We start from the raw sequence: 18645 nt of genomic DNA, 5'->3' as shown, positions 1-18645 counted from the left end.
CTGCTGCGGGGTACACTGGGCTCCACAAGGAATGACATTGGGGTGTAGAGTAGGATCTTGATCCGAGGCACCAACAGGCTCAAAGCTTTGACCTTCTTCCCAGAATGCCTAGTGCCGCCTCCTCTATAACCCCGCCTCCGTGCACAGGAGATCAGTTTTGTAGTTGGGGCCATGCAGTAAGCAGGCATACAGCAGGGGGGCTGCTCCAGCAGCCCTGAGAAGGAGCTTTTAAAAGAAAAATGAAGACTTCAAGGGCTGCAGCAGAGACAATGTCTGTGTTAGATGTCAGTCAAACCTCTCCTGCTGCAGCTCCATCACCTCCCCCAGCGGCGCTGTACACTCCCGCGCCCTGGTTGCCGGGTACCTACAGCGGAGGCTCCGGTTTTCTTCCAGTTAGTCACACACTCGACCGCTGTTCTCCTGGATCGCGTGGCCGCACTCAGGGAGGAAGTAAGTGGGTCCCCCCAGGCGGGACCCGTTGTAAATCGCGATCCCGCGCGGCCGGTGGGAGGCGGGTCGAGTGCGCTGGAGTGGACACTGTGGTAGTACAGGGACCCCACTAGACCACCAGGGCAAAGGTCGGTTTTCTCTCATAAACCGTTTATATAAGCCCACAGTACCCGGTGGTGAAGTCCAGCAGGGGGATAAGGCTTTGACCTGTAGCCCCTCCCCCAGGGTGCCATTTAGAGTAATTGTTCCCGCCCTGGAGCTGCATATCTCTCTCTCCCTCACTCCCTGTCAGCGTTTGGGTGCCATTAGGACAAGCTGAGCTGATCCTGGGACTGTTTGGACAAATCCTCCTCTGTAAAGCCGCCTGCATGTCAGCGCTGTGCATTTTACAGGACACTTAAGTATTCTACATGTCTGCTGACAGTGTTAGTTAAGAAAGAGTGCATTTAGTCAGGGTTATATAGTACAAGTACCCTGTGATATACATCCAGTCTTTACGGTGCATTGTTATATCTATTGAGTGTATAGCTATACATAGTACTAGTCTGTATTGCTAGTCCAGTGCAGTTTTATTGCATGTCATAATTTCTGCATTGTACAATGTGATATGTGTGTGTGCATATAGCTGCTGTCTGACCTCCATTTTGTGTATCTCACTCAGATTGCTATCCCTATATTCTATAACCTGAGGGGGCTAAGTGTGTCAGGTTTATCATAATATAGGCAGTTCACGGGATATACTCAGTGTATTTTTCTGTGTGCTTTTTAGTCACCATATACCCAGTGGCGTAACTAGAATATTTTCTCCCCCAAGCCAAAAAATTCTCTGGTGCCCCCCCCCATAATTGTCACAAGTAAAGTGGTAAATCTGCGCGCGCCATAGGCGCGCACCACAAAAAAGGGGGCGTGACCTTGTGGAAATGGGCGTGGCTTTGCAGAAAGTGGCATTGCAGGAAAAGACTACCTTATACCCCAATTTTACAACCTGCACGCCCAGACGTTGGCCACCACAGGAAAAAAAATAATCCTGATTCATGCCCCTTACATTATTTCTCTAACGTCCTAGTGGATGCTGGGAACTCCGTAAGGACCATGGGGAATAGCGGGCTCCGAAGGAGGCTGGGCACTCTAGAAAGATCTTAGACTACCTGGTGTGCACTGGCTCCTCCCACTATGACCCTCCTCCAAGCCTCAGTTAGATTTCGTGCCCGGCCGAGGTTGGATGCACACTAGGGGCTCTCCTGAGCTCTTAGAAAGTTATAGTCTTAGAATTTGTTATTTTCAGTGAGACCTGCTGGCAACAGGCTCACTGCAGCGAGGGACTAAGGGGAGAAGAAGCGAACTCGCCTGCTTGCAGCCGGATTGGGCTTCTTAGGCTACTGGACACCATTAGCTCCAGAGGGATCGACCGCAGGCCCAGCCTTGATGTTCGGTCCCGGAGCCGCGCCGCCGTCCCCCTTACAGAGCCAGAAGCAAGAAGATGGTCCGGAAAATCGGCGGCATGAAGACTCTGTCTTCACCAAGGTAGCGCACAGCACTGCAGCTGTGCGCCATTGCTCCTCTCACACACTTCACACTCCGGTCACTGAGGGTGCAGGGCGCTGGGGGGGGCGCCCTGAGGCAGCAATAAAAACACCTTGGCTGGCTAAAATACCTCAATATATGGCCCCAGGGGCTATATATGAGGTAAATACCCCTGCCAGAATTCCATAAAAAACGGGAGAATAGGCCGCGAAAAAGGGGCGGAGCCTATCTCCTCAGCACACTGGCGCCATTTTTCCCTCACAGCTCGGCTGGAGGGAAGCTCCCTGGCTCTTCCCTGCAATTCTACAGTACAGTAAGAGGGAAAAGAGAGGGGGGGCATTAAAATTGGCACTGTATACAGTATATTATATAAAAGCTATTAGGGACATAACTCAGTTAGTCCCTGTATATATATAGCGCTCTGGTGTGTGCTGGCATACTCTTACTCTGTCCCCCCAAAGGGCTTTTGTGGGTCCTGTCCTCGTTTAGAGCATTCCCTGTGTGTCTGCGGTGTGTCGGTACGGCTGTGTCGACATGTTGAATGAGGAGGCTTATATGGTGACAGAACAGAGGCCGATATATGTGATGTCGCCCCCTGTGGGGCCGACACCAGAGTGGATGGATAGGTGAAAGGTATTAACCGACAGTGTCAACTCCTTACATAAAAGGGTGGATGACGTAACAACTGTGGGACAGCCGGCTTCGCAGCCCGCGCCTGCCCAGGCGTCTCAAAGGCCATCAGGGGCTCAAAAACGCCCGCTCTCTCAGATGGCAGACACAGATGTCGACACGGAGTCTGACTCCAGTGTCGACAAGGTGGAGACATATACACAATCCACTAGGAACATCCGTGCCGTGATTCCGGCAATAAAAAATGTGTTATACATTTCTGACTTTAACCCAAGCACCTCTAAAAATGGGTTTTAGGTTTGGGGAGAAAAAACAGGCAGTGTTTTGTTCCCCCATCAGATGAATAAATGAAGTGTGTGAAAGCGTGGGTTCCCCCGTTAAGAAACTGGTAATTTATAAAAAGTTACTGATGGCGTACCCTTTCCCGCCAGGTGGATAAGTTACGCTGGGAGATATCCCCTAGGGTGGATAAGGCGCTCACACGTTTGTCAAAAAAGGTGGCACTGCCGTCTTAGGATACGGCCACTTTAATAGGTACCTGTTGATAAAAAACAGGAGGCTATCCTGAAGTCTGTATTTACACACTCAGGTACTAGACTGAGACCTGCAGATAGTACTGCTGCAGCGTGGTCGGTGACCCTGTCAAACAGGGATACTAGTTGGCAAACATAAAAACATATTAAAGACGTCGTCTTATATATGGGGGATGCACAGAGGGATATTTTGCCGGCTGGCATCCAAAATAAATGTAATGTCCATTCTGTCAGGAGGGTATTAGAGACCTGTCACTGGACAGGTGATGCTGACTTAAAAAGCGCATAGAGAGCCTTATAAGGGTGAGGAATTATTTGGGGATGGTCTCTGGGACCTCGTATCCACAGCAACTGCTGGGAAGAAATAATTTTACCTCAGGTTTCCTCACAGACAAAGGTACAGTCCTTTCGGCTTCAGAAAAGCAAGCGGGTCAAATGGCGCTTCCTTTCTGTACAGAGACAAGGGTAGAGGGAAAAAAGCTGCACCAGTCAGCCTGTTCCCAGAATCAAGATTCTTCCCCCGCCTCCTGTGAGGCTACACCATGACGCGGGTGCTCCACAGGTGTAGCCAGGTACGGTGGGGGGCCGTCTCAAAAATTTCAGCAATTAGTGGGCTCGCTCACAGGTGGATCCCTGTTTCTTTCAAGTAGTATTTCAGGGGTACAAGCTGGAATTCGAGATGTCTCCCCCCAGCCGTTTCCTAAAATATGCCTTGCTGACAACTCCCTCAGGCAGGGAGGCTGTGCTAGAGGCAATTAATAAGCGGTATTCCCAGCAGGTAATACTCAAGGTGCCCCTACTTCAACAAGGACGGGGTTACTATTCCACACGGGTTGGGGTACCGAAACCGGATGGTTCGGTGTGACCCATTTTATATTTAAAATCCTTGAACACAAAAATTCAAGTTCAAGATGGAATCGCTCAGGGCGGTTATTCCAAGCCTGGACGAGGGGGATTACATGGTATCCTGGGACATCAAGGATGCTTACCTGCATGTCCCCATTTACCATCCTCGCCAGGAGTACCTCAGATTTGTGGTACAGGATTACCATTACCAAGTCCAGACACTGCCGTTTGGACTGTACATGGCACCGAGGGTGTTTTATCAAGGTAATGGCCGAAATGTTGATACTCCTTCAAAAAAAGGGAGTTGTAATTATCCCGTACTTGGACAATCTCGTTATAAGGGCGAGGTCCAAGGAGCAGTTGGTAGTCGGGGTAGCACTATTTTGGAAAGTGCTACAACAGCATGGTTGGATTCTAAACAGTCCAAAGTCACAGCTGGTTCCTATGACACGTCTACTGTTCCTGGGGATGGTTCTGGACATAAACCAGAAATAGTGTTTCTCCCGGAGGAGAAAGCCAAGGAGTTGTCATCTCTAGTCAGAGACCTCCTGAAGCCAAAATAGGTAGCGGTGCATCATTGCACGCGAGTCCTGGGAAAAATGGTAGCTTCCTACGAAGCAATCCCATTAGGCAGGTTCCATACAAGAACTTTTCAGAGGGACCTGTTGGACAAGTGGTCCGGATCGCATCTTCCGATGCATAGGCTGATAACCCTGTCTCCAAGGACCAGGGTATCTCTACTGTGGTGGCTGCAGAGTGCCCATCTTCAAGAGGGCCGCAGGTTCGGCATACAGGACTAGGTCCTAATGACCATGGATTCCAGCCTTTGAGGCTGGGAGGCAGTCACACAGGGAAGAAATTTCCAGGGACTTTGGTCAAGTCAGGTTATTTCCCTACACATAAATATTCTGGACCTGAGGGCCATTTACAATGCCCTGAGGCCGGCAAGGCCTCTGCTTCAAAACCAGCCGGTACTGATCCAATCAGACAACATCACGGCAGTCGCCCATGTAAACCAACAGGGCGGCACAAGAAGCAGGATGGCGATGGCAGAAGCCACAAGGATTCTCCGATAGGCGGAAAATCATGTGTTAGCACTGTCAGCAGTGTTCATTCCCGGAGTGGACAACTGGGAAGCAGATCTTCTCAACAGACACGACCTCCACCCGGGAGAATGGGGACTTCCTCCAGAAGTCTTCCAATAGGATTGTACACCATTGGGAAAGGCCACAGGTGGACATGATGGCGTCCCGCCTCAACAAAAAGCTATAAAAGATATTGCACCGGGTCAAGGGACCCTCAGGCGATAGCTATGGACGCTCTGGTAACACCGTGGGTGTACCAGTCGGTTTATGTGTTCTCCCCTCTGCCTCTCATACCAAAGGTACTGAGAATAATAAGAAGGCGAGGAGTAAGAACGATACTCGTGGATGGCCAAGAAGAGCTTGGTACCCAGAACTTCAAGAATTTATATCAGAGGACCCATGGCCTCTGCCACTCAGACAGGACCTGCGGCAGCAGGGGCCCTGTCTGTTCCAAGACTTACTGCGGCTGCGTTTGTCGGCATGGCGGTTGAACGCCGGATCCTGAAGGAAAAGGGCATTCCGGAGGAAGTCATTCCTACGCTTACTAAAGCCAGGAAAGAGGTTACAGCAACTCATTATCACCGCATATGGCGAAAATATGTTGCATGGTGTGAGGCCGAAAGGGCCCCAACAGAGGAATTTCAACTGGGTCGATTTCTGCATTTCCTGCAAGCAGGAGTGACTATGGGCCTTAAATTGGGTTCCATTAAGGTACAGATCTCGGCTCTGTCGATTTTCTTTCAAAAAGAACTAGCTTCAGTACCTGAAGTTCAGACATTTATAAAAGGAGTGCTGCAGAGTCAGCCCCCGTTTGTGCCTCCTGTGGCACCTTGGGATCTCAACGTGGTGTTGAGTTTCTTAAAATCACATTGGTTTGAACCACTAAAAACCGTGGATCTGAAATATCTCACGTGGAAGGTGGTTATGTTATTGGCCTTGGCTTCTGCCAGGCGAGTATAAAAGGTTGGCGGCTTTGTCTTGTAAAAGCCCTTATTTGATTTTCCATATGGATAGGGCAGAATTGAGTACTCGTCCCCAGTTTCTCCCAAAGGTGGTGTCAGCGTTTCACCTGAACCAGCCTATTGTGGTGCCTAGGCTACTAGGGACTTGGAGGACTCCAAGTTGCTAGACGTTGTCAGGGCACTGAAAATATATGTTTCCAGAACGGCTAGAGTCAGAAAATCTGACTCGCTGTTTATCCTATATGCACCTAACAAGCTGGGAGCTCCTGCTTCTAAGCAGACTATTGCTCGTTGGATTTGTAGTACAATTCAGCTTGCACATTCTGTGGCAGGCCTGCCACAGCCAAAATCTGTCAATGCCCATTCCACAAGGAAGGTGGGCTCATCTTGGGCGGCTGCCCGAGGGGTCTCGGTTTCACAACTTGCCGAGCTGCTACTTGGTCAGGGGCAAACACGTTTGCAAAATTCTATAAATTTGATACCCTGGCTAAGGAGGACCTGGAGTTCTCTCATTCGGTGTTGCAGAGTCATCCGCACTCTCCCGCCCGTTTGGGAGCTTTGGTATAATCCCCATGGTCCTTACGGAGTTCCCAGCATCCACTAGGACGTTAGAGAAAATAAGAATTTACTCACCGATAATTCTATTTCTCGTAGTCCGTAGTGGATGCTGGGCGCCCATCCCAAGTGCGGTTTATCTGCAATACTTGTACATAGTTATTGTTAACTAAATCGGGTTGTTGTTGAGCCATCTGTTGAGAGGCTCTATTGTTTCATACTGTTAACTGTGTTTCATATCACGAGTTGTACGGTGTGATTGGTGTGGCTGGTATGAGTCTTACCCGGGATTCAAAATCCTTCCTTATTGTGTACGCTCGTCCGGGCACAGTACCTAACTGAGGCTTGGAGGAGGGTCATAGTGGGAGGAGCCAGTGCACACCAGGTAGTCTAAGATCTTTCTAGAGTGCCCAGCCTCCTTCGGAGCCCGCTATTCCCCATGGTCCTTACGGAGTTCCCAGCATCCACTACGGACTACGAGAAATAGAATTATCGGTGAGTAAATTCTTATTTTGTCATTTTTCATCCGTATAGTAATGCCCAGTATACATTATGCCACATACTGCAATGGCCCTTAGACATTATGCCACACATAATAATGCCCATGACACAATATGCCACACACCATAATGCCCCCGACACATTATGCCACACACCGTAATGCCTGTGACACATTATGACAGGCATCGCAATGTCCGTTAAACATTTTGACACACACTGCAATGCCCCTGATAAATTATAGCACATACCACAATGCCTGTGACACATTATGACACACACCCCAATGTCCGTGATACATTATGCCACACACTGCGATGACCCTGAGACATTATACCACAATGCCCGTGATATAGTATACCACACACCGTAATGCCTGTGACACATACAGCAATGCCCGTTATACCCTATGCCATACACCGCAATGCCCATTATACATTTTGCCACACTCTCCAATGCCCCTGAGACATTATACCACATACCACAATGCCCGTGATATAATATGCCACACACCGTAATGCCTGTGACACATACCGCAATGCCTGTTATACCCTATGCCACACACTGCAATGCCCGTTATACATTATGCCACACATTGCAATGCCCCGAGACATTATACCACAATGCCCGTGGTATAGTATACCACACACCGTAATGCCTGTGACACATACCGCAATGCCTGTTATACCCTATGCCACACACCACAATGCCCGTTATACATTATGCAACACACTGCAATGCCCCTGAGACATTATACCACATACCACAATGCCCGTGATATAGTATGCCACACACCATAATGTCTGTGACACATTATGATACACACCGCAATGTCCGTGATACATTATGCCACACACCGCTATGCCCATTACACATTAAGTCCTACAGTAAGGCTTCTAATTACTTTTAAATTACCTGCTCGTTGCCAGAGGTTTCATGCTCTTGGTTCCATGCACGGTGCCAGGGGTTTTCATGCTCAGGGTGTCATGCTTGTTGCCAGTGATTTCATGCGGTAGGTGTTATGCTTGTTGCCAGAGTTATCGTGCTGGGTTTCAAGCTTGTTGCCAGGGGGTAATATTCGTTGCCAGGGATTTCATGAGCTGGGTGTTGTGCTTGTAACCAGGGGGTAATGTTTGTTGCTAGGGCTGTGCTCCCAGTGCCACATATACCCCCAGTGCCAAATATCTCCCCCAGTGCCAAATATTCCCCCCCTCCCCCAGTGCCAGGTACACATATACCCTCAGTGCTAAATATTCACTGCCCCCCAGTGCCAGGTACACATATACCCCCCCCCCCAGTGCCATATATGCTCCCCTCGTGCCAAATATGCCCCCCCCCACAGTGCAATTATGCCCCCCCCCCAGTGCCAACTATGCCCCCACCTAGTGCCAAATACGCTTTTCCCCCTCAGTGCCAAATATGCCTCACCAAGTACCAAATACGCTCTTCACCCCCCCCCCCCACCCCCAGTGCCAAATAAATATACCTCACCAAGTGGCAAATATGCTCTCCCCCCCCCCCCCCCCTCCAGTGCCAAATATGCCTCACCAAGTGCCAAATATGCTCTCCCCCCCAGTGCCAGGAACAACACCCCCTCTCCGGGCACTCCTGCTGCTGTGCTGGGAAGGAGGGACACGGAGGGCACAGCGCGCGCCTCTCCTGTGTCCCTCCTGGGTCTACGGCGGCAGTGGCGTATCTGTTTAATGAAGTGTCGGTTCGTGAGCCAATCAGAGCTCATGAACGGGCACTTCATTAAACTGACACGCTGCTTCCGCCGGAGACGGAGGAGGGACACAGGAGAGGCGTGCGCTGTGCCCTCCGTGTCCTTCCTTCCCAGCAGAGATCAGTGGCGGCTAGGGCGCCCCGCAGCCTTGCGCGCCTCCATGCGCTCGCAGTGGCTGCGGACCCCTAGTTAATCCACTGCATATACCTCTTGAATTTCCGGTTTGTGCTGATACACTACACAGGGGTTTTTTGTCAGGTATTGTGCTGCTGATATTGTACTGTGTTGCCTTGCATTGAGCTTTCTCTTACGTCCTAGAGGACTCCGTAAGGACCATGGGGTATAGACGGGCTCCGCAGGAGACATGGGCACTATAAAGAACTTTAGATGGGTGTGCACTGGCTCCTCCCTCTATGCCCCTCCTCCAGACCTCAGTTAGATCCTGTGCCCAGAGGAGACTGGGTGCATTACAGGGGAGCTCTCCTGAGTTTCTCTGAAAAATAATTTTATTATGTTTTTTATTTTCAGGGAGCACTGCTGGCAACAGGCTCCCTGCATCGTGGGACTGATGGGAGAGAAGCAGACCTACTTAAATGATAAGCCCTGCTTCTTAGGCTACTGGACACCATTAGCTCCAGAGGGTCGGAACGCAGGTCTCACCCTTGCGGTTTGTCCCAGAGCTGCGCCGCCGTCCTTCTCACAGAGCCAGAAGATAGAAGCCGGGTGAGTATTAAAAGAAAGAAGACTTCACAGGCGGCAGAAGACTTCAGATCTTCTCTGAGGTAACGCGCAGCGGTAACGCTGTGCGCCATTGCTCCCACACACAACACACACAGCGGGCACTGATGGGTGCAGGGTGCAGGGGGGGCGCCCTGGGCAGCAATATTAAACCCCTAGGGACTGGCTATATATATTATAGGCTGCGGAGGCAGTATATATTATAATTTGGGAAAATTGAGCGGGACCGAAGCCCGCCGCTGAGGGGGGCGGAGCTTGATCCTCCAGCACTAACCAGCTCCATTTTCTCCACAGCACACTGCAGAGAAGCTGGCTCCCCGGACTCTCCCCTGCTGAACACGGTGACAGAGGGCAAAAAAGAGGGGGGGGGGGACTTTTAATCTGGCGCAGTGAGTGTATAGATATATGTTTATATAAAAGCGCTGTTTATCTGGGATGGTTGTTTCCAGTGTTAGTTGGCGCTGGGTGTGTGCTGGCATACTCTCTCTCTGTCTCTCCAAGGGGCCTTATTGGGGAACTGTCTCCATATAGATATATCCCTGAGTGTGTGGGGGTTTCGGTACGCGCGTGTCGGCATGTCTGAAGCGGAAGGCTCATCTAAGGAGGTGGTGGAGCAGATGATTGTGGTGTCTCCGTCTGCAACGCCGACACCTGATTGGTTGGACATGAGGAATGTTGTAAATGCTAATGTGGCTTTATTACATAAGAGATTAGACAAAGCAGAGTCCAGGGATAATACAGGGAGTCAATCAATGGCTTTGACGGTGTCACAGGGCCCTTCAGGGTCTCAAAAACGTCCCCTATCCCAAATAGCAGACACTGATACCGACACGGATTCTGACTCCAGTGTCGACTACGATGATGCGAGGTTACACCCAAGGGTGGCCAAAAGTATTCATTTATGATTATTGCAATAAAAGATGTTTTGCATATCACAGATGACCCCTCTGTCCCTGACAAGAGGGTACACATGTTTAAGGAAAAGAAACCTGAGGTAACCTCTCCCCCATCTCATGAGCTGAACGAGTTATTTGAAAAGGCTTGGGAAACTCCAGACAAGAAACTGCAGATTCTCAAAAGAATTCTTATGGCGTATCCTTTCCCTGCGCAGGACAGGTTACGGTGGGAATCCTCACCCAGGGTGGACAAGGCGTTAACGCGCTTGTCCAAAAAGGTGGCGCTACCGTCTCCAGACACGGCAGCCCTCAAGGATCCTGCTGATCGCAGACAGGAAACTACCTTTAAAATCAATATATACACATACGGGGGCCTTGCTCAGACCGGCAATAGCGTCGGCTTGGGTTTGTAGCGCTGTAGCAGCTTGGACTGATACCTTATCAGCTGACATTGATACCCTAGATAGGGATACCATTTTATTGACCTTACGTCACATTAAAGACGCATTCTTATATAAGAGAGACGCTCAGAGAGACGTTGGTCTGCTAGGTTCGAGAGCCAACGCCATGGCGATTTCGGCTAGGAGAGCCCTGTGGACCCGCCAATGGACGGGTGATGCCGACTCAAAGAAACATATCGAAGTTTTCTCTAACGTCCTAAGTGGATGCTGGGGACTCCGTCAGGACCATGGGGTTTAGCGGCTCCGCAGGAGACAGGGCACAATAATAAAAGCTTTAGGATCAGGTGGTGTGCACTGGCTCCTCCCCCTATGACCCTCCTCCAAGCCCCAGTTAGATTCTTGTGCCCAGCCGAGAAGGGTGCAATCTAGGTGGCTCTCCTGAGCTGCTTAGAATAAAAGTTTAAGTTAGGTTTTTTATTTTCAGTGAGTCCTGCTGGCAACAGGCTCACTGCTACGAGGGACTTAGGGGAGAGAAGTAAACTCACCTGCGTGCAGGATGGATTTGCTTCTTAGGCTACTGGACACCATTAGCTCCAGAGGGAGTCGGAACACAGGTCTCACCCTGGGGTTCGTCCCGGAGCCGTGCCGCCGACCCCCCTTGCAGATGCCGAAGTTGAAGAGGTCCAGAGGTCCAGAAACAGGCGGCAGAAGACTTTCAGTCTTCATAAGGTAGCGCACAGCACTGCAGCTGTGCGCCATTGTTGTCAGCACACTTCATACCAGCGGTCACTGAGGGTGCAGGGCGCTGGGGGGGGCGCCCTGGGCAGCAATGTATTATACCTTTTTTATGGCTAAAATACATCACATATAGCCCTTGAGGCTATATGGATGTATTTAACCCCTGCCAGATCTCACAAACTCCGGGAGAAGAGCCCGCCGTTTTAGGGGGCGGGGCCTATTCTCCTCAGCACACGGCGCCATTTTCCTGCTCAGCTCTGCTGTGAGGAAGGCTCCCAGGCTCTCCCCTGCACTGCACTACAGAAACAGGGTTAAAACAGAGAGGGGGGGCACTTATTTGGCGATATGATTACATATGTGAAAATGCTATAAGGGAAAACACTTGTATAAGGGGTTGTCCCTGTATAATTATAGCGTTTTTGGTGTGTGCTGGCAAACTCTCCCTCTGTCTCCCCAAAGGGCTAGTGGGGTCCTGTCCTCTATCAGAGCATTCCCTGTGTGTCTGCTGTGTGTCGGTACGTGTGTGTCGACATGTAGGAGGACGATGTTGGTGAGGAGGCGGAGCAAATTGCCTGTATTGGTGATGTCACTCTCTAGGGAGTCGACACCGGAATGGATGGCTTATTTAGGAATTACGTGATAATGTCAACACGATGCAAGGTCGGTTGACGACATGAGACGGCCGGCAAACAAATTAGTACCTGTCCAGGCGTCTCAGACACCGTCAGGGGCTTGTAAAAACGCCCATTTACCTCAGTTGGTCGACACAGACACAGACACGGACACTGACTTCAGTGTCGACGGTGAAGAAACAAACGTATTTTCCTTTAGGGCCACACGTTACATGTTAAGGGCAATGAAGGAGGTGTTACATATTTCTGATACTACAAGTACCACAAATAAGGGTATTATGTAGGGTGGGAATAATCTACTTGTAGTTTTTCCTGAATCAGATAAATTAAAGTGTGTGATGATACGTGGGTTTCCTCCGATAGAAAATTATTTGAGGTATACCCTTTCCCGCCAGAAGTGAGGGCGAGTTGGAAAACACACCTTAGGGTGGATAAGGCGCTCACACGCTTATAAAAACAAGTGGCGTTACCGTCTCCAGATACGGCCGCCCTCAAGGAGCCAGCTGATAGGAAGCTGAAAAATATCCTAAAAAGTATATACACACATACTGGTGTTATACTACGACCAGCAATCGCCTCAGCCTGGATGTGCAGCGCTGGGGGGGCTTGGTCGGATTTCCTGACTGAAAATATTGATACCCTTGACAGGAACAATATTTTATTGACTATAGAGCATTTTAAGGATGCATTTCTATATATGCGAGATGCACAGAGGGATATTTGCATTCTGGCATCAAGAGTAGATGTGATGTCCATATCTGCCAGACGATGTTTATAGACACGACAGTGGTCAGGTGATGCAGATTCCAGACGGCACATGGAAGTATTGCCGTATAAAGGGGCGGTCCATCGGACCTGGTGGCCATGGCAACAGCTGGAAAATCCACTTTTGTTACCCCAAGTCACATCTCAGCAGAAAAGGACACAGTCTTTTCAGTCTCAGTCCTTTCGTACCCATAAAGGCAGGCGGGCAAAAGGCCAGTCATATCTGCCCAGGGTTAGAGGAAAGGGAAGAAGACTGCAGCAGGCAGCCCATTCCCAGGAACAGAAGTCCTCCACAGCTTCTGCCAAGTCCGCAGCATGACGCTGGGGCCATACAAGCGGACTCAGGTGCGGTGGGGGGTCATCTCAAGAGTTTCAGCACGCAGTGGGCTCACTCGCAAGTGGACTCCTGGATCCTACACGTAGTATCCCAGGTGTACATTGGAAATTCGAGACGTCTTCCCCTCACAAGTTCCTGAAGTCTGCTTTACCAACGTCTCCCTCCGACAGGGAGGCAGTATTGGGAAAAAATTCACAGGCTGTATTCCCAGCAGGTGATAATCAAAGTACCCCTCCTACAACAAGGGAAGGGGTATTATTCCACACTATATTGTGGTACTGAAGCCAAACGGCTCGGTGAGATCTAAAAGATTTGAACAATTACATACACACTCAGAGCAGTGATAGCGAACCAGGACGATATGGTGTCACTGGATATCAGGGACGCTTACCTACATGTCCAAATTTTGCCCTTCTCACCAAGGGTATCTCAGGTTCGTGGTACAGAACTGTCACTATCAGTTCAGACGCTGCCGTTTGGATTGTCCACGGCACCCCGGGTCTTTACCATGGTAATGGCCGAAATGATGATTCTTCCTAAAAGAAATATGGACGCTTTCCTGATAAGGGCAAGGTCCAGAGAACAGTTGGCGGTCGGAGTAGCACTATCTCAAGTAGTTCTACGACAGCACGAGTGGATTCTAAATATTCCAAAATCGCAGCTTTTCCGACGACACGTCTAATGTTCCTAGGAATGATTCTGGACACAGTCCAGAAAAGGATGTTTTCTCCCGGAGAAGAAGGCCAGGGAGTTATCCGAGCTAGTCAGGAACCTCCTAAAACCAGGAAAGGTATCAGTGCATCATTGCACAAGGGTCCTGTGAAAAATGGTGGTTTCTTACAAAGCGATCCCATTCGGTAGATTTCACGCAAGAACCTTTCAGTGGAATCTGCTGGGAAAATGGTCCGGATCGCATCTTCAGATGCATCAGCGGATAACCCTGTCTCCAAGGACAAGGGTGTTTTCTTCTGCGGTGGCTGCAGAGTGCTCATCTATGAAAGGGCCGCAGATTCGACATTCAGGACTGGGTCCTGGTGACCACGGATGCCAGCCTGAGTGGCTGGGGAGCAGTCACACAAGGAAAAAATTTCCAGGGAGTGTGATCAAGTCTGGAGACTTCTCTCCACATAAATATACTGGAGCTAAGGGCAATTTACAAGGCTCTAAGCTTAGCAAGACCTCTGCTTCAAGGTCAGCCGGTATTGATCCAGTGGGACAACATCACGGCAGTCGCCCACGTAAACAGACAGGGCGGCACATGAAGCAGGAGGGAAATGGCAGAAACTGCAAGGATTCTTCGCTGGGCGAAAAATCATGTGATAACACTCTCATCAGTGTTAATTCCGGGAGTGGAAAACTGGGAAGCAGACTTCCTCAGCAGGCATAACCTCCACCCGGGAGAGTGGGGACTTCAGCGGGAAATCTTCCACATGATTGTAAACCGTTGGGAAAAACCAAAGGTGGACATGATGGCGTCCCGCCTGAACAAAAAACTAGACAGATATTGCGCCAGGTCAAGGGACCCTCAGGCAATAGCGGTGGACGCTCTGGTAACACTGTGGGTGTACCAGTCAGGGTATGTGTTCCCTCCTATGCATCTCATACCAAAAGTACTGAGAATCATAAGAAGGAGATGAGTAAGAACGATACTCGTGGTTCCGGATGGGTCAAGAAGGACTTGGTACCCGGAACTTCAAGAGATGCTCACGGAATAACCGTGGCCTCTACCTTTAAGAGAGGACCTGCTCCAGCAGGGGCCTTGTCTGTTCCAAGACTTGCCGCGGCTGCGTTTGACGGCATGGCAGTTGAACGCCGGATCCTGAAAGGGCATTCCAGATGAAGTCATCCCTACCCTGGTCGAAGCCAGGAAGGATGTAACCGCAAAACATTTTCACCGCATTTGGCGAAAATATGTTGCGTGGTGTGAGGCCAAGAAGGTCCCTACAGAGGAATTCCAACTGGGTCGTTTCCTACATTTCCTGAAAACAGGACTGTCTATGGGCCTAAAATTAGGGTCCATTAAGGTTCAAATTTCGACCCTGTCGAATTTCTTCCAGAAAGAACTGGCTTCAGTGCCTGAAGTTCAGACGTTTGTAAAAGGGGTACTGCATATACAGCCTCCTTTGGTGCCCCCAGTGGCACCTTGGGATCTCAATGTTGTTTTGAGTTTCCTAAAGTCACATTGGTTTGATCCACTCACCACTGTGGAATTAAAATATTTCACATGGAAGGTGAAGATTCTATTAGCCCTGGCTTCAGCCAGGCGTGTGTCAGAATGGGCGGCTTTATCATATAAAAGCCCTTACTTAATTTTTTTATTCTGACAGGGCAGAATTGAGGACTCGTCCTCAATTTCTCCTTAAGGTGTTTTCTGTTTTTCACATGAACCAACCTATTGTGGTACCTGCGGCTACTAGGGACTTGGAGGACTCCAAGTTACTTGACGTTGTCAGGGCCCTGAAAATATATGTTTCCAGGACGACTGGAGTCAGAAAATCCGACTCGCTGTTTAGCCTGTATGCACCCAACAAGATGGGTGTTCCTGCTTCTAAGCAGACGATTGCTCGCTGGATTTGTAGTAAAATTCAGCTTGCACATTCTGTGGCAGGCTTGCCACAGCCAAAATCAGTAAAAGCCCATTCCACAAGGAAGTGGGCTCATCTTGGGCGGCTGCCCGAGGGGTCTCGGCTTTACAACTTTGCCGAGATGCTACTTGGTCAGGGGCACACCCTGACTGAGGAGGACCTGGAGTTCTTTCATTCGGTGCTGCAGAGTCATCCGCACTCTCCCGCCCGTTTGGGAGCTTTGGTATAATCCCCATGGTCCTGACGGAGTCCCCAGCATCCACTTAGGACGTTAGAGAAAATAAGAATTTACTTACCGATAATTCTATTTCTCGTAGTCCGTAGTGGATGCTGGGCGCCCATCCCAAGTGCGGATTGTCTGCAATACTTGTACATAGTTATTGTTACAAAAATCGGGTTATTCTTGTTGTGAGCCATCTTTGCAGAGGCTCCTTCGTTGTTATCATACTGTTAACTGGGTTCAGATCACAGGTTGTACGGTGTGATTGGTGTGGCTGGTATGAGTCTTACCCGGGATTCAATATCCTTCCTTATTATGCACGCTCGTCCGGGCACAGTATCCTAACTGAGGCTTGGAGGAGGGTCATAGGGGGAGGAGCCAGTGCACACCACCTGATCCTAAAGCTTTTATTATTGTGCCCTGTCTCCTGCGGAGCCGCTAAACCCCATGGTCCTGACGGAGTCCCCAGCATCCACTACGGACTACGAGAAATAGAATTATCGGTAAGTAAATTCTTATTTTACCTTACAAAGGTGAGGATTTATTTGGGGAAGGTCTCGCAGACCTGGTTTCCACAGCTACCGCAGGTAAATCTACCTTTTTACCTTATGTATCTCCACAGCAAAAGAAAACGCTGCAATATCAGATGCAGTCCTTTCGGTCGCATAAGTCCAGAAGAGGTTGGGGCTCTTCCCTTCCACGCCAGAGGTAATGGTAGAGGGAAAAAACTGCCGGCTACGGCTAGTTCCCAGGAGCAGAAGTCCTCCCCGGCTTCTACTAAATCCACCGCATGACGCTGGGGCTCCACTGAGGGAGTCCGCGCCGGTGGGGGCACGTCTTCGACTCTTCAGCCGCGTCTGGGTGCAGTCAGACGTGGATCCTTGGGCAATGGAAATTGTATCCCAGGGTTACAAACTGGAATTCGAAGACGTGCCTCCTCGGCGATTTTTCAAATCGGCTTTACCAGCTTCTTCCCCAGAAAGGGAGATAGTTTTAGCTGCAATTCAAAAACTGTGTCAACAACAAGTGGTTGTCGAGGTTCCCCTAGTTCAACAGGGGAAGGGGTACTATTCAACCCTATTTGTGGTCCCGAAACCAGATGGGCTCGGTCAGACCCATTCTAAATTTAAAACACCTAAACCTGTACTTAAAAAAGTTCAAATTCAAGATGGAATCGCTCAGGGCGGTTATTGCCACCTTGGAAGGGGGGGATTTTATGGTGTCACTAGACATAAAGGATGCATACCTTCATGTCCCCATTTATCCCCCTCATCAGGAGTACCTGAGATTCGCTGTACAGGATTGTCATTACCAGTTTCGGACGTTGCCGTTTGGGCTTTCCACAGCCCCGAGGATTTTCACCAAGGTAATGGCCGAAATGATGGTGCTCCTGCGCCGGCAGGGAGTCACAATCATCCCGTACTTGGATGATCTCCTGATAAAAGCGAGATCGAGAGATCAGTTGCTGAAAAGCGTGTCGCTCTCCCTGAGAGTGCTGCAGCAACATAGCTGGATTCTAAATCTACCAAAGTCACAGTTGGTTCCAAAGACTCGGCTATCTTTCTTAGGCATGATTCTGGACACGGAACAAAAGAGGGTTTTTCTCCCAATGGAAAAAGCCCAGGAACTCCAGAACATGGTCAGAGACCTGTTAAAACCGAAAAGAGTGTCAGTTCATCAATGCACTCGAGTACTGGGGAAAATGGTGGTGACCTACGAGGCCATCCCCTTCGGCAGGTTTCATGCAAGGATGTTTCAGTGGGACCTTCTGAACAAGTGGTCCGGATCCCATCTTCAAATTCATCAGAAAATAAGCCTGTCCCCCAGGGCCAAGGTGTCTCTCCTGTGGTGGCTGCAGAGTGCTCACCTTCTAGAGGGTCGCAGGTTCGGCATTCAAGACTGGGTTCTGGTGACCACGGACGCGAGCCTCCGAGGATGGGGAGCGGTCACACAAGGAAGAAACTTTCAGGGGATATGGTCAAGCCAGGAGGCTTGTCTACACATCAACGTACTGGAATTGAGGGCCATATGCAACGGCCTACGTCAAGCGGAGAATCTTCTTCGCGACCAACCGGTACTGATTCAGTCAGACAACGTCACAGCCGTGGCTCATGTAAACTGACAAGGCGGAACAAGGAGCAGAGTGGCAATGGCGGAAGCCACCAGGATTCTTCGCTGGGCGTAAAATCATGTAAGCGCTTTGACAGCAGTCTTCATTCCGGGAGTGGACATCTGGGAAGCAGACTTCAGAGAGGACCTGTTGCAACAGGGGCCATGCGTGTTCCAAGACTTACTGCGGTTACGTTTGACGGCATGGCGGTTGAACACCGAATCCTAGCTGGGAAAGGCATTCCGGAAGAAGTCATCCCTACTCTGATAAAGGCTAGGAAGGAGGTGACGGCGAAACATTATCACTATATCTGGAGAAAGTATGTATCTTGGTGTGAATCTAAGAATGCTCCTACGGAAGATTTCCATCTGGGCCGTTTGCTCCACTTTCTGCAGACAGGAGTGGATATGGGCCTTA

General features: G+C 49.9%; 1 protein-coding gene across 1 annotated transcript in view; it reads left to right on the top strand.

Moving 5' to 3' along the window:
- The window catches only part of LOC134910469 (serine palmitoyltransferase 3-like), a 273308-nt gene that overhangs the window by 52979 nt on the left and 201684 nt on the right, over positions 1–18645 (top strand). The gene's annotated exons all lie outside the window — the stretch shown is intronic.

The sequence above is a fragment of the Pseudophryne corroboree genome, chromosome 4 (assembly GCF_028390025.1).
Source record: "Pseudophryne corroboree isolate aPseCor3 chromosome 4, aPseCor3.hap2, whole genome shotgun sequence".
NCBI classification, from domain to species: domain Eukaryota; kingdom Metazoa; phylum Chordata; class Amphibia; order Anura; family Myobatrachidae; genus Pseudophryne; species Pseudophryne corroboree.
Note: the sequence above shows the minus strand (reverse complement) of the source record. Positions and strands in the feature narration are given on the sequence as shown.